The following is a 9448-nucleotide window of genomic DNA, read 5'->3' on the forward strand; positions in this document are numbered from 1 at the left end:
ATATGTTTGATGTATAAGATGAAAGTTTCTCCTGCATTTGTGCTGGACAGCTTAGGCTCTTGGGCCAGAGACCAGACATTGAGGGTGGGGATCAACCAGGTTTTCAGACTATGCAGTATGAAAGGTAGGAAACTGTGAAAAGCACTGAAGAGGAACTAAAAAAGAATTCACATGAAATGGCATACTAAAAGAAACATTTTTAAAGAAAAACTAAAACCCTGCCCAAAGGGCAAAAAAAAGGACTGGGCAAACCAAAAAAAAACCCGTCCCTAAAACGAAAATTTAAAGAATGGAAAAAAAAAGGGTTAAAAGAAAAAAAAATAAAGAAAAAAAAAGGAACGGAAATAAAGAAGCAATTTTGAAAATTCAAATCCCAACTCATATTAGTTGTGTGAGCACAGAAAAATCACTTAACATCTATGAGCCTCCATCTCAAACTTACGAAAGGAAGCTATTTGTTTCTACCTTGTAGATCTTTTGTGAGTATAAGCTGAGTTAACGTATTTATAAAAGATTTATAAACGGTGAGTATCAAGTAAATATATAGATAGTTCTTGTTATCATGATTGGATTGTAATTTCTCAAAGTAGGACTCCATCTGCATGAATAGTGGTGACTAGGGTACTTTCCTACTCTCCTTGGCCTTTTACCTTTGTCCATTCCAAATAAGTGACATGCTACGGCTGGTACGTAAGTGGCTACCGAAGGGAAAATGTAAGTAATTCCATTTATTCCTTGGTTATTCTCAACCAGCTGTTCTTCTCATAGATTTCAAGACCTGATCCCAGCTCTTTCAATTTTTATAAGCCATGCTTTGAATTACTAGAACATGACTTTTAAAATTAAATTCTCTATGTTTTATTTTCCTGGAATTTCTTCTTCAGCCTTTGTCACAAATAATTATTGGGGAGGTGGATTCCTATAACTTCTGAAGTCATAAAGTCCAACAATTAGCAATCTACATATTTTCTCAAGAATGGTGCAAGCATTTCATGTTATTGGCTTATAAATGAGCAACATCCACAGAGATTGCATAGAAAAAGTTTGAATTTTAGAAACCAAAGTACAAAAATTCCATTTTTTAAGAAAAACAGGACATTCACAACAATATTATACATATCAAGGCTATTTCTGTCATATTTATTCTAACACATTGCAAGAAGATGAATGGTCCCACATTGCCTCTCCTGGAACCAGCACTAGGCCAGCTGCATCAGAGTCACCTTGAGAGCGTTGAGAAAATAATTCTTCAGTCCTTCTACTAAATTATTAAATGATAACCACTGAGTATGGGATTCAAGATGCAAAGTATTCTTTAAATTTTCCCGGGTTTGAGCATATTCTGATGCCAAGCCAAGTTTAGGTACCACCTTTGAATGCCAAATTTGATGATATATACGTGTACATGTAGCCACGGATTCGATTTTCTGATTCTAGGTATTCCCTTCTCTCTAAATATTAGGTAGCTGTGAAGGATTAACCTTTTCAACTATATAGCTCCATAATGTAGTACAACAAGTGGCATGTGACACTTACTTGATGCATTATTCAATGCACAAAGACTGAATTCTACTGAATTTTATCCCAGCATTATTTAAGAACAAAACTCAGAGTAACATAAGAAAAGACAGGGCAATTGAAAAATACAACTGAGACTGAAAACATCTTTCATTGTTATTATCTAAACAACTGGATTTCTGCAGCTAGTTAAATTGATTTGCTGTAATGTTCCATTGAAATAAAAAGTAGATAAAAGGAAAATATTAGGATTAATAGAAAATCATGTACGTCTTTGTATGTCAGAGAGAATAAGACTTTCAGATAATCTAAGAAAAAATTTGGTCTGTGAATGGAATCATTCAAAGATACACTAAGGAAAAGTAAAATTATTTAATTTCTGTGAAATCAAAATCAAGTTTATTATTTGAGCTACGGTGACTCTCATAAAATAAATTGAGCTGTATAATTTCACTTTAGAAATGGTGCTTTAGAGACAGATTTTCTTAAAATGTCCCATTTCTCTTTCTAGTCCTTTTGACCATAAAAATGTTTCTGTATGCAAATAAATTCTAGTTGTAGGTCACTCAATCTTTACTCTCTCACACTGGAACAACTCAATTAGGTTTCATAAATTGGTAAAAGAAGAATAGAATCAAATACACTCATACCTGATAAAATGTAAATATGCACTGATTTTATTCATTAAAACACCAATTTGCTAAATATCCTACTCTCCTTCCATATATATAGCTTCTTTTTTTAGGTCACAGAGCAATTTTATTGCTTTTCTCCTTAGAGAACCTTGACATCTACCACTTTTCAAAGTTAAATCCATTCTCTCTTGGCTCACTGCAACCTCTGCCTCCCAGGTTCAACCAATTCTCCTGCCTCAGCCCCCCAAGTAGCTGAGATTACAGGTGCCTGCCACCCTGGCTGGCTAATTTTTGTATTTTTGGTAGAGACAGGATTTTGCCATGTTGCCCTAGCTGATCTCGAACTCTTGACCTCAAGTAATCCTCCCACCTTGGCCTCCCAAAGTGCTGGGATTATAGGTGTGAGCCACTGCGCCCGGCCCATTTTCTCTTTTCTTAAAGAATATGTGTTAGATTTTGTAAAGTGCTGATTTTAGTTACCAGATAGCACAAAATCTGGTACATGGTAGGTACTTAACAAATGTTTTTGAATAAATTAATAGCTTAAGGTTTTCAATAAGCAGAGCTCCAAGAAAAAAAAATGTTTAGTCAAAATGAAACAATTTTATTCTATAACTCATTTCCCAAACACTGAAGCAAGAACACAGGAAAATTCCTTAGTACTCAACTAACGGTGAATGATACGACTCCCAAGATATACAGTAGTCTCTCCTTATGAAGTATCTTATTAATTACTAGAGGAAAACTTATTAGAGGCCAATTACTAGACTATAACACAAGATTAAAATAGATCTGCCCATAAAGTGGTAGACAGAAAATACTTCTTGATTTCTTCAGTTTGATTTCATCAGTGTGAGATTATAAGGTTGAGTCCAAATTCCGCCTTGCATCCCCTGTGTTATGTGTCATTGCAGAGCCTCCTATGAAAAGGTCAGATCTGTTTCTCACTCCTTGAGCTTGAGTTGGCTAAGTGGCCTCCCTTGTCGAGTGGGACGTTAGCCAGCCGTCACAAACAAGGCACTCAAAAATGCTTGTACGTTGGAGTTCACACTCTCTTGCTGATCTTGGAAACCCTAAAACTACTACTATGTGGACAAGACTGGAGTGGCCAGATGGATGCTAAAAGACACTTAGGAGAGTTACTCTCATAACCCTAGCTATCATTGCAGTTGACAGAAAGACAGCTGGTACACTATTGGCCTATCAACTGCCATTTAAGTGCAGAACCATACATGATTACAAACAAAGAACAGCCAATGAAAGCCAGCCCAAATTGCTGACACACAAAGTTGTGAGCTACATATGTTAAAGCCATTGAGTTTTGGAGCAATGTGTTAGGGCAGCAAAAACTAACTTATACAAGGAGATAATATGAAATTCAAGGTAGTTTTTAAATTTCCCTTTTGATTTCTTCTTTGACCCAGTAGTTCTTCTGAAGTGTGTTGTTTAATGCTCCAATATTTGTCTCTGTTTTTAGTTTTCCTCGTTATTCATAACTTTGTGGTCGGAAAAGATTGATATGATTTCAATCTTCGTAAATTTGTTAAGACGTGTTTTGCAGCCTAACATATGATATAGCCTGGAGAATGTTTCCTGTGTACTTAGGAAGAATGTTTATTCTACTACTGTTGGGTGGAAGAGTCTGTATAGTTCCGTTCAGTCTAAGTGTAATTCAACTCCAGTGTTGCCATATTGATTTTCTGTCTGGATGGTCTATCTGTCATTGAAAGTGGTGTGTCAAAGTCCTCTACTATTATTGTGTTGCTGTGTATTTCTTACTTCCCAGATCTGTTAATATTTGCTTTAGATATTTAGGTCCTCTGATGTTGGGCACATATATATTTACAATTGTTATAGCCTCTTCATAGAGCTTTTATGGTACTTTTGATGGAGATAAGTTGTTAGATTTAATATAATAAAAATTCCCAACATATTTTTTGTGTCGTGTTTAAGAAATTTGTCAGTAACCAAACCCATAAAAGCATTATCTTATGTTATCCTATAAAACCTCTATGTCTTTGACATTTAGACCCTTCATCCATCTAGAATTGTTATTATTTTTTTTTTACAATAGTCATGTTCTTTACTGATCAGTGTGTATATGCTATTCACTGTGTTCTCTTACTACTCATTTTACAAGAGCCCATTCAAACATTATCTACTTGGTGAATCCTTCCACCAAGTCACAGTTTACTAATTTTTTCTTGATGCTTTCATACTAGGGTGTAATCCAACAATAATTTTTGAGAGCAAATATGCTCTGGGTTCTAGACTAAATTCTGGAGACACAAATGAGAGTAAGTTACGGCTTTTGCCTTCAGCATTTCATTGCTCTCTTCAAGGTCTTTTTCCTTTTCTTTTCTCTTTTTTGGTGCCCTGGGCCCTCTGGGCACTCTGTTGAAGTCTATGAATTATCTTTTTAAAATACTATTTTTATATTTGTAATGATTAAATAGACAATACAACAAAGGAATGCTATGTATTAGAATAGTTGTCAAAGTGCTAAAAATTGTAATACCGTAACACATGAGCTTCTTAATAGTCACATGAATTAACAAGGTGTGGGGAAATAGAATAACTACTATAATTTTGGGGTACTAGTGGACTCAATATTTTGACATAATTGAAATAATCATGATAGGATATAAAATACCATATTTATTGATGACAATGTCACAGTATTAGTATTGCTAATATTACTGTGGTAAGTTTCCTGAAATCATAACTGAAGGTGATGCTAAATTTTAGTTCCATATTAGTGAAACTAAAGATATCATTTTTTCCTATTCAAGCTTGTGATCTCTATATTCTGTGGCCTCAAGTTATGAACCCCTGGTATTCTGGAGCAACTTGAAACATTTGTTATTATCGGCTGCAGTAAAATATAACTTTGACATCACATTATATCTGTCTGTCTGTCTATCTATCTATCTATCTATCTATCTATCTATCTATCTATCTATCTATAGCAGATTATCCTACAATAACCAAATCCATAAATGCATTATCTTATGTTATCCTATAAAACCTCTATGCCTTTGACATTTAGACCCTTCATCTACCTAGAATTGATTTTTTTAATAATAGTCATATTCATATGTATCGTTTAAACCATCAACAATTATCCTTCCTATATGTAGTGCAGTCTATTTTTCCATTCTATTCCACTTTACTTTAGAACATTCAAAACTTATTTCACAATTTACTAATGGATTATATGAAGTTTGAACAACATTGGTCTAGTGGAAATATTATGGTTCATTCTTATGTTATTTTTTTAAAAGACTTTCTTCTTCAGTTATATCGATTGTTTTTTACAAAACTCATAGAATTTCCCTTTTTGTATTGTAATTACGGGTTTTCACGTTTGTTGCATTGAACCATAATATATTAATTGACTATTTCATTTTCATGATTCCTTTAACTTAATGGCCTGATAAAGACTGAGTCAAAGCCCGTAATATAGCATCCTCATCTCATGTTATCAGATCCACACAGAGCAGACACATTAGCCAAGTTGTTAGCTGCCCAAATGTGATTTGGCTCAGGAAGTGTGCATTAGTCACACATTTCCCACAATCATCTACCACATGGAATAGAATCTCCAGCTATTTCAGAGTTGCTCCCTACTGTTAACCAACCCGAGAGATGAAGCATATCTAGTCTTTCTGGAGGACATTTGAATTCTCCCATGACCCCTTCATCCCACCAAAAAAATGAAGTCTTGTTTCATGATCCCCATTAGACTCTGAGTTCATTTGCCAAAGTGGAATTGTGTGTATACTAAGATTTCCGAGTTTTAACTCATAGGTATCTTAGGAAAAGAGCTGCTCCTGAGTCATGAGGGTGAATTTAGTCTTTCAGCCCCCACAACCTTCCAACACTATTCTCATCTCTCTCCCCTGCTTAATGGTAGTCTTTTCTCTTCCTTCATGTAGTATCCTTCTTCACCATTTATGCTTCTTTTTTCCCCTAGCTTGTCTTGTCTTTCTAAAATTTATTCACACTGAATTATCCCCTTTAAAATGCAAATACTCTTACTAAAAGAAACACAGCTGTGGAATTTCAAGCATAAGAAGGCAGTTGGAACATTTAGGAAGGCAGAAGGTGAGCTCATGAAGAGGTTTTCGACAGATTTGCATTACACATTGGAAACAAATCTCAGGTTCCATCACACATATTGAGAGCAAAAGTTACTTGTCAAGAGAAGCAAATAAATCTCACTGGCTTGGATATTATATTATAGTTTTTCATAATTTAAATTAGAAATATGTCTTTAATGTGAGGATTTGTGAGTTAAAAGAAAACAATATAGCTGGGTATGGTGGCTCATGACTATAATTCCGGCATTTTGGGAGGCTGAGCAGGAAGGTCACTTGAGGCAAGGAGTTTGAAGACAGCCTGGCCAGCATGGTGAAATCCTGTCTCTACTAAAAATACGAAAAAATTAGCTGGATATGGTGACTCATGCCTATAATCCCAGCTACTCTGCAGGTTGAGGTGGGAGAATCGCTTGAACCTGGGAGGTAGAGGTTGCAGTGAGCTGAGATGCCACCATGTCACTCCAAAGTGAGACCTTGCCTCAAAAAAAAAAAAGAAAAGAAAAGAAAAGAAAGAAAACAATGTGATTTATTATTATTGAGTAGATTTACCTCTCTTGCCTGCAACTGGAAGGTTTTATACGAACAAATACATTTTAAATATGCTAATTGGGAAGAACATTTTAGATGAGGGAAAATTTAAACTTTCAAAAGCTTCAGCAAAAAAAGACTTTCTTCTTTTGGGAACCATATTAAAGAAAAATTTCTACGTAATCCAAAATTTTTTTAAATTAAGCTCTTGTTTGTATGTACGTATTAAAAGTTAATTTATTTTACATGTATTTATAAGGTACCAACTAAGTATCAGGAATTTTTCTAAACACTAAAGATACAGCAGGGAACAAGACTGATATTTTACCAGCACTTGCTCTAGTTGGGTGACAGAGGAAATAAATGTATATATGATTTCAATGTATATATTTGAAACGGAAGATCAATTCCAGTTAGTAAGCAATACAGGAAAAAGTTACTTTAAAAAGATGGGAAAATATAGGTTGTCCAACAGATATAGCCATATGAATGTAATTAAATAGTCTTGCCTTTAAAATAAATTTGTATTGATTTTCTCATGATTTCTAAACTAAGTTCATTGTAGAAAAGATGGAAATGTATCAAGAGTAAAAATGTCAATATCACGGCTAATCTTTACTGAGAATTGCAGCATATACTTTTATTATAGTGTCTGATTTAATTTTCAAAAACATCCAGTGAAATCAATATATTAACTATCCTCATTTTGTACACAAGAAAACTGAGACATGGACAACACAACAAAGTCTACATATATTGAATGGCAGCTTTTGAAATAAAAACAAGGTTTATTTATTATATGTCTCTAAGCCCATGCCATTACCATTACACTATTGTGGTAAACCAGAAAAATCACTCTCCAAATGTGTCTCTACCCTAGTCCATGGATCCTGTGAGTATGTTATGTTAATAGAGGAAGGGACTTTCCAGATGGAATTAAGGTTGCTAATCAGTGGCATTTAACAGGCTCATGGATTATCCAAGTGGATCCAAGCTAATTTCCTCAAGGCCTAAAAAGCAGAGAAGTTTCTCCAGCTGGGTTCAGTCAGAGAGATGCAATGGAATAAAAAGTCAGGAAATATGTAAATCATGAGACCTCACCCACTGTTTCTAGATGTGAAGATGAAAGTAGCCATGAGCCAGGAAGTGTGGCAGTCTTTAGAAGTTGAGAACAACCCTGGCTGACAGCCAAAAAGGAAACGGGGACCTGGGTCCCACAGCCACAAGAAGCTGAATTATTTCAACAACCTAAACGAGCCTAAAGTAGATTCTTCTTCAGAGCCTTCACGCAAGAGCCCTAGCTGACTAGCACCCTGATTTTAGCATTATGGAACGCAGAGCAGAGAAACACGCTGGGCCTCCTAGAGTTCTGACTATGGAACTGTGAGATATGTTTGTGTTGTTCTAAGCTATTAAATTTGTGGTAATTCATTATAGTAATAGTAGACAATAAATGTGCTACTCTACTTCCCCATAAAGAAGCAAAAAAATCTCTAATCCTGCCACCGAGAGAGAATTACTATAAGCATTTTAGTGCATATAGGTTTACCCCTTCTTGTCTCTATGTAGATATATTGTAATAAGTTTTAGATTATGCTGAACATACTATTTTTAACATCCTTTCTTTTAAACCCAACATTTCCTAATGAAACACTTCCCGTGTTTTGAAAGTCTTCTAAAAGAATTTTAATAGCTAATACTATTCCGCTGAGGAGTTATACCACAGTTTAATACCCTACTTTGAATATTTGTTTCCATTATTTTATTAATATTCACATAAACCATATATCTAATAGGGCCTCTTGACCGCTGAGGTTTAGACAGGTTTTCTTGAAGACACTATTTCCATAGCCCTAAAGAACTGAAATCTCAGGAAACAGGCACTTGCAGCTCTAAAGTAGCATCCATCTTCTTATGATGTTTCTGGGCCATATCACTCTTATTCCGATAAAAGACTTATTTTTAAGTTATCCAGAATAAATTTTCTGCCATTAATCATTAATGACTAATTAAAATTTTATGAAAAATTTTGTATGTGAACCTACATAGACAATGGGATCAATTTCCTTCTACATTTTTTTTTTATCAGTTAACATGATTGACCTTTCCTTAACTGAAGTTGGAAGTCAAAGTTACTGATTCATTTTTTTACTGTTTCTTACCATTCCAATAAATATTCTTATATATAATCTTTATGTATGTTATTTTTTCCTTAGGATAAAAGGGTTTGATCTGGAATACTAAATCCAAAAGTATACACATTTCTAGCTTTTTATTCTTCTTCAAAATAACCCAGTTCTTGTGTCAAATGTATTGTTCAAATACAAATCAAACCCTAGAAACTTTATTGGAAATATATTTTCATTAAAAGTCAAAAGAAGGCTGGTCGCGGTGGCTCACGCCTGTAATCCCAGCACTTTTGGAGGCCGAGGTGGGTGGATCATGAGGTCAGGAGATCGAGACCATCTTGGCCAACATGGTGAAACCCTGTCTCTACTAAAATACAAAAAATTAGCTGAGTGTGGTGGTACATGCCTGTAGTTCCAGCTACTCAGGAGGCTGAGGCAGGAGAATCGCTTGAACTGGGGAGGTGGAGGTTGCAGTGAGCTGAGATCGCGCCATTGCACTCCAGTCTGGCAACAGAGCAAGACTCTATATCAAAAA

The sequence above is a fragment of the Mandrillus leucophaeus genome, unplaced genomic scaffold (assembly GCF_000951045.1).
Source record: "Mandrillus leucophaeus isolate KB7577 unplaced genomic scaffold, Mleu.le_1.0 Scaffold119, whole genome shotgun sequence".
In the NCBI taxonomy this organism is placed as follows: domain Eukaryota; kingdom Metazoa; phylum Chordata; class Mammalia; order Primates; family Cercopithecidae; genus Mandrillus; species Mandrillus leucophaeus.